This window comes from Schistocerca americana, chromosome 4 (genome assembly GCF_021461395.2).
Source record: "Schistocerca americana isolate TAMUIC-IGC-003095 chromosome 4, iqSchAmer2.1, whole genome shotgun sequence".
Lineage (NCBI taxonomy): Eukaryota > Metazoa > Arthropoda > Insecta > Orthoptera > Acrididae > Schistocerca > Schistocerca americana.
Window position 1 is genome coordinate 561858968 of NC_060122.1, and position 8343 is coordinate 561867310.

The following is an 8343-nucleotide window of genomic DNA, read 5'->3' on the forward strand; positions in this document are numbered from 1 at the left end:
TTGATTGTACTCCACCTAGCGCGCTTCCACATGCATTGAACAACTGCACATGCTTGCACCCAACAGCAAAGCCTTCGTATGGCAGTGCGTGCTTAGAATTTCTACTGCTATAGTTCTTAAGATGAAATCAACTGAAATAATTCGTGCAATCGTAAATGCAGTTTTGAAGATTGCAGAACAATAACTTCAAAAACAGTAATAAAAAAGACGTGTGAGATGATGTTTACTATTTATAACATACTGAATGTGCATTGGAAAGTAAGGCTCTTAACTGTGAAGTACTGTTTTGTTTTTATTCTTAAAATCCGCTAGGGGTCTGTAACGTCACAGATGCTGAAACAATATTTTTTCCGTACTCAATCTCGTAAATTAGTACTAGTCAGTAACGCAATTCATTTTTCAGTGATTGCATCAGTAACAAAACTGTTGAGTTTATATGGGTTTCATTTCAGCTTATGAGCAGCTCTGTGAAGTCACAAATATGTTTTATATTTTCATTTCACTTTAATCGTTACACTCAATAATAAAAGCCACAATGTAGTACAATTATGCTGAAATCAAAACAGCTTCAAAATATTGGTAGTTTAGCACTAATGTGAATACTGACAAGAGACTACTCTACGTCAGTGGTCGTCAAGCTTTTTTGCTCAAGAACCAATACTGACATTGCAGGGTGGCACCTAGAACCATACATACTGTACTGAATACTAATTGGCAAGCGACAAAAATTAGTGTATTATAAGCTCCCAATAGACTTGCTATAATACGGGTAAGACAAGTTGGCCGCCAGACGCAGTTACTGATGGTTAAATTCAGTTTGATTCAGAACAGTTTGTATCAACTGTTCTCTGTTTCTCATTGCTGCCACCACTCAGTGACATCAAAGCTGTAACAGTGTAATTGTCTGATGCAGTGGTGTTACGCTTCTGTGTTACCAGATCATTAACTGATTAATAGAAGTAATAGCATTTATATCTAAATGCATTATGCAACATGAGACATGATCACAAATGTTTTCTAAACATTTTGAATGTTCATACTCTTTGGTACAGGTATGTACCACATCCGAAAATGAATGTCACTATAATGAGCATTTAAGAATTCCTGTTACTTCCACATCAAAGTTTATACCAGAGCAACTGATCGGTACAAGGCTCACATGCCTATGACTAGTCATCACTGGGAGACAAACAAGAGAGCATTCCCCCTCCCACATCCTAAAAACCAGTGCAGCGACAGCACTACTTACCTGTCTTCCCCCTGAGGTAGACAGTCAGCTTTACTTAACTCACGACCGAATTCAGCAACAGCAATAAAAATGAATGAAGTACATCTTGACACATTACTGCCTGTGTAAGGATTTTTGGTTGTTGCTGAGCGGGAAAACATCGGCCTTAAGAAGCTCTTAAGTTAGTTTGGAGTCAGCTACTACATGTTGTTGCTAGGTACATATTATTAAAAACGCTTCTGTGAAATGTGGACCACTCTAGGTTACAGCACTTCTGAAATATGTTACATTACCACAAATCATGCTCTCTTACCTTAATACCAGTTAGTTGTGATACTGACGCATGGTTGGAGGTCCAGGTCTGCTCGTCAGGTGGCGCTAAATGCGAATGCAGTTCTCTAGCTACATGTGAGAGGACTTCCATAACACTGAGTAGGGCAAAACCTAGTGCCACTGCAGTCAATGAATGACAGCTGAAATTATCGGTGAAAGAGTTTCTCAGGCCACCAAGGCGAGCAACACGCCTACGGCAGTAAAAGGAGAAGATCATGTCAGTACCGTATACGATGCTTTCCCTGCTGATGGCACACAGTGCGAGTGAGTGGGGAATGGGAACAGCGTAGCCCAAGGGCTGTGCGGTTCGGAGGACAACATCGTGAATGTAGGATGGACTGGGTACAAGAGTGTTGGCTGTAGTCTTCTGGTCGATTTAATTTCCTGGTGGCTGCAAAAGTCACTGGCCGGTGTAGTGCTGCAGTAATGGATACCATCTGCCTAAACTGACAACATTTTTATTGAGCGAAGGTTGAATGGTAATTAACTGAATGTATGTGCAAACAGTGATCTAGACATTAAATTTTTGTGTAGTTGTATTTTTATTCTGCAGCTAAAATGCATGCTTCGGGACATTCTATTCCATTTGTGCACCTCTAGACAAGTTAACTGTTGCCTAGTAGGATTTTCCTCTGACCTCTACTATTTCAATACATTTTTTTTTCAGTGGACATTTCTGCTACAGAACAATGTTTCTTGTTATGTTTAAAGTCAACGAAGTCCATTTTATTCTGTCATAGGGAGAAATACAATGTTTTCGGTATGTTTATTAAATTCCATAGTGACATATTTCAACTTTATCTTTCAAGTTATAATCACTCCACACTTTCAATGCTGCTGCGAACTAACCAGTGGCAGTAGTGTGTAGTTTCTCTGTTTCTGCTCCTGTACTGTTGCAAATATGACTGTGAGAGATGTTGTCAGAATGAGGTTGCTTCAAAAGGATGAATTGGAATATGTCGTCTCTATTTGTGACCAGACCCCTGGAACTACTGTGCCTGAGCTAACATAACCATCTTGCCAGGTACTGGAAAAACCAAGTCAATTAACTTCTCAGGGGCAACATGATATAGCTACAGTCAGCCCAATAATTAAATTTTCTTAGAACCGAAATTGATTCGTTGATCAAACTTCTGGAAGGAGAGATGTCTTCACAGTTCCATGTGAGGAGGCTGTATGCCATGGTAGTGCGTTGAAGTTTTTGAGCAACAGGGAACACTGTGATGTAGTGGAGGGTCTTCATGGAAGGCCTGTACAGGTAGTTAACATTAAATGACATGTCATGGTTAACTTAAGTAAGAAGAATAGGGCTACAATAAATACATAATAGGATACTGAATGCTGCCTGGGTGGGGAAATAGCAAAAGTCCATCTAATTGCTCTCCAGTGTGGCAAACAGTTCAAATGTTCAAAATGTGTGTGAATTCTTAAGGGAGCAAACTACTGAGGTCACTGGTCCCTAGGCTTACACACTACTTAACCGAACTTACACTAACTTATTTTAAGAACAACACACACACCCATGCCTGAGGGAAGACTTGAACCTCCGACGGGAGTGGCCACACAGTCACATGGCTCCTTGAACTGCGCGTCCACTCCGCGCAGCTGGCGATCAGTTTCCAAGGTTACTTCATCCTCTTTTAGGAAGGATGACGGAGGGAAATTATTCTCGATCGATACTATCCCATACTATATGGTTTCTGTATTACTTTTTGCCCCCAAAAGAGCAGAAAGACACTTTTGTGCTCCAGTATACTGAAATCCGGCAAATTATCTACCTGTACATAAAAGGCAGTTGAGTTGCAAGTGAACAGAGCATAAGACCACAGGAAGCTGTTGAAGGTTTTCTTGTGAGATTTGCTAACAGGTAATTCTCATCAGGGCAACTGGCATTCCACTGACATAAATTATAGACGCAAATGAAGTGACAAGGAACCCTCTGGAGGATTCATAAATATAGAGAAACACGCAGAAATATTGTTTCTCATATAGGGAACTGACAGTGGTGTCAAACATTGTAGAAGGCAATAATCCACAGGAGAGATAACGAACGACGTTTGCCCAGCTGCTCAAGAACTTTATGAAACAGGGAGCCTTGGCGCACAACAACGAAGGTGTTAGATATGTCGTTCATTGTTGGTGGGCCAGGAGAGAAGCAATTAGTGTCGGTAGGGCCCCTGAAATAGCGATGATGCAAGCAACAAATTAGTTGCTTTACATGTGAAGGCCAGAAATTTTAAACGAGTTTGTATGTAAGAGAGAGAAGATGAGAACCAAGATGACAGTACTGCAAGGATACAACTTCGATTAACGAATTGGTCACATCCGTGAGCCGTGGGATGCAGACTCAAGGGTGAAATCAGACCTCATTCATAAGCTGCAAAATTAATAACGAGCCTCTTTGCAATCTTCTTAGACACTGGTAGTGCTGTTACTGTTCTAAGAAAGGCTGGTTTCAATCCCATCAACCTATCTGTGGGTCGACAGAGTAGAATACTGATCCTGTTACATATCTCAGTTAGCTTCACTTTGTAGTTACTTGATAGTGCAGAGAAAGGGATCTGTTATTTCAATGAATGTTGATTTTTGAAAACTATTTATTAGCCAAGCTCACCTATACCAAAAAGGTTCATGATGGAGATAGAGACGGATGGTGCCTTGCTGCTCCTTGATGTCCTCATCCACCACAAAGCAAATGGGTGCCTCATCCACAGGGTTTACTGGAAGCTCACCCACACAGATCAATATCTGCACTCTAATAACTATCACCATCTGACGCAGAAAAGTTCTCTTCTGAGGACCTCAGTGCATCGAATTGAAACCGTATCAGAAACTGAAAACTTGCCAAAGGAACTGAGCCACTTACAGAAAGTATTCCAGGAAAATGGCTACAACAACCGCCAGCTTTTGCAAGCTATCTTTCCGAAAATACATAAGCAGAAAGACTCCAAGGAGGACTCTAAGAAGTTTGTGTTCTTGCCGTTGTGTGGCTCAACAACAGAAAGATAACCTGGCTCCTAAAGAGGCATTAAATGGATTTGGTCTTTAGGGCCCCAGCAAAAATTCGACAGCTCTTGAGGCCTGTGAAAGACGACTTAGGCCTCAGAACGCCAGGAGTGTACAAAATACCATGTGGGTGTGGTCAGTTGCTTCTACATTGGACAGACTGTGCGTACCATTGAACAGCGCTGTGTAGAACAAAAGAGATGTTTTCGTCTATGGTATTCAGAGAAATCAGCAGTAGCAGAGTATGCATTAGAAAACTGTCATTGTATTGCATTCGACAAGACGAATGTTATCACATAAACTAACAGTTTTTGGAATAGCATAATAAAAGAAGCTAATCACAACGTGGTACCCAGCCATCCAAAGACTGAAGCGGGCACGGCGGCCGCTCAACGCAAACATTAACATATATGATGCTGGAGTGGGTACCAGTGACGTCGTGGAAGGCAGAGCGGCTATACGAGGACAGCAGCAGCAACCCTAAGACAGTCACCACTTGACAATGGCCGAGAGGAACTCAGCCAAAAGCTCGTCGATTTTAAGCAAGTTGGCACAGCTGGAAGCCCGATAAACCTTTATTATCACACACAAATTATTATGCCATTAGTGATTCTGTTTCAATAAGAAGTTTTATAACGTTGTGCCATCTGCAAGAACTTTTATCTGTGTAGCTCCTTATTTATATTTGTGCAACTTGTCTGTTTTACTCTAATAATTTTACGACGACCACTTTAATTTTAACTGTTTTTTTGTTTCGTTTCACACTGAAGAGCCATAGAAACAGTTAACCCTGCCTAATATCATGTAGGGCACCCGCGAGCATGCAGATGTACTGCAACACGACGTGGTATGGACTTTACTAATGTCTGAAGTAGTGCTGGAGGGAATTGATGCCATGAATCCAACTGGGCCGCCCATAAATCCCTGAGAATACGACGGGATAGAGATCTCTTCTGAACAGCACGTTGCAAGGCATCCCAGATATGCCCAATAATTTTCATGTCTGCGAAGTTTAAACTCAGAAAGGTGTTCCTGGAGCCACTCTGTAGCAATTCTGGACGTGTGGGGCATCGCATTGCGCAGCTGAAATCGCTCAAGTCCTTCGGAATGCATAATGGACATGGATAGATGGAGGTGAACAGACAGGATGTTTACGTATATGTCACCTGTCAGAGTCGTATCTAGATGTATCAAGGACCCAATATCACTCCAACTGCACAAGCCCGACACCATTATAGAGCCTCCATCAGCTTGAACAGTCCCCTGCTGAAATGCATTGTTCATGGATTCATGAGGTTGTTCTATATCTTACCAGTCAGACCAGACAACACGTTTCCAGTCATCAGCAGTCCAATGTCAGTGTTCATGGGTCTAGGCGAGGAGTATAGCTTTGTGTCGTGCAGTCATCAAGGTACTTGAGTGGGCCTTTGTCTCTGGAAGCCCATATCGATTATGTTTTGTTGAATGGTTCACACACTGACACTTGTTGATGATCCAGAATTGAAATCTGCAGCAATTTGCAGAAGGGTTGCACTTCTGTCATTGTGAACGATTCTCTTCAGTCATCGTTGGTCCCGTTCTTGCAGGATCTTTTTCCAGCCTCAGCAATGTCGGAGATTTGATGTTTTGCTGGGTTCCTGATATGGCACGCTTGTGAAACGTTTGTACAGGAAATTCCCCACTTCGTCGTTACTTTCGGAGATGCTGTATCCCATCGCTTGTGCGCCTACTATAACACCATGTTCAAACTCACTTAAATCTTGATAACATTGCAGTAGCAGTAGCTAGTCTAAAAACTACACCATACACTTGTTTTCTGCAACTATTTTTGAAATGGATGATATTTTGAAGTAAAATCAGGTAATTGACGACCTTGGGTGGGTAATTTAATTGACAAGCATTGGCAACGCTGCTCGCGACACTGATGCCAACTTTCACGGAATAGCAATGTAGCATAGCGCGGAAAATTTAAGTTCCACATATTACCGCATCTATGCTGTGTTTAATCTGCAAGGTGTCAAAAGTATGGGTGTTCATGTGCTCTTGTTCTCTTACACAGCAGCCGCCAAAGGCGGTAGATTCATTGCGCATGGTACACAACACTGCTGATCGAAAAAATTTCAGGGAGACGAAATGAACGACGAATGCAGTCTGGGGTTACCAATGTGGATATTAAGCCTAGTTTACACCACAACTTTAGGTTGCAGGCAACTGCGCTACCGGCCACTGCGCATGCAGTCACGCGTTTGCGTGACTCGTTGGTGAAACAACACTTTCGGCGTGTTCCAACTTTGGCGACACTAGTTGAATGAGTTTTGAGGTTATGTATGTTCATAGAGTGCAACCAAACTGAAATATGAAGTGGGGAACGGAGAATAATGTTCGTTTTTTGGATATCTATACTTTGCATAGATGTTTGTTGGATTTCAGTGACTCCAATTACAAAAATAAGCAACATTTTGCTGTCGATGAGACCGTCATGTGCGACCATAACATAGGTGGTTTGACAATATCTGAGCTGCAGGGCAAAATTTATTGTGTTAGGAGCACATATACAACTGAATTACGAAAAATACAAGCCAGTATAATTCTAGCTGTGGCAATGCTCTCGTATAGAAGACTAAAATCACAGTCTAACATAACAGTCGCGACACTCACTGGTGTAAAAGTTGTTACCGTTTGACAGATGGAGCGACACTAGCACTCCAAGCGGAGAGTAAGGTGAACATCAGACGCGTCGTAAGCATAATGTTTGTTTTCTAACCATTTCCTCTGTAATTTATGAAATATTTGAGTTATTTTCTTGCCTCCAATGGTTTGCGTAGTAGTTCTAAAAATGATTCCAAATTAAGCGCAAGTATGGACAAAAACCATGAATCGAGTGGCAAGCTTACAACACATTCGTGAAGAAACACTTGTGACGTTGGATAGAATTGCAGTTTACTACATTGATATCAAAAGAATATAAACACACAGATTTGCACGTAAGAAGCACAGACATGTTCCTCTACATGCAAAAGCGATCGACAGCTCATTTATCGTTCTGTAGGCCTACTGTGTCTGTCACTGTCGCCTGTTGCCACAAGTATGATCTTCATCTTTATATTCTAATAAGTGGTACAAGAAACTGCCAAACAGTGGGAAAAATATGTTGAAAGCATTATAATGAGCTGATTACATTACATTTCACGCAAAACCAAATATTTGAATAATTTTCAGGCAGTCTGTCAGTGAACAAGGTGCTAACAAAATAATGTCATCACACGAAGGAAGCAAGGAAAATTAAGTGACTAATAACAGAAGTGAACGAAATACGTACTAAACATTACGCTTTTGTAAGACACGAAGAATTGCACTTAATCTAACCACTCTATCGTCAAAGCAGGTCTGTGTTGACGATTCACACGAATCTGGCACTGATACATGGAGAGTTGAACTGGCTGCTTCTGTGTCGTAGGACTGTTTTACAGCTTTAGATAGATCGTCGAGTCTTTGTGGCAGTTTCCCCTTCATCGTCAGTTGAGGTGGCTTATTTGGGATGTCAAACAGCGTGGGTACTGCATTCCACACGAGTTTATTATTGTCTGCGTTCATGAACTGATTTTGTTCGAAATGTAGCGAACAAAACCTTATATTATTATACAGGTAAACTGGGTCTTTTTTCATTAGATTTTCTCGTCTGCTATTAACTAAGCATCTTCTGCTCCTAAAACGAAACATTAATCATTAATACACATGTAGTTTGCAAGTGAATCCTGACGATACAGTTTAGTAAC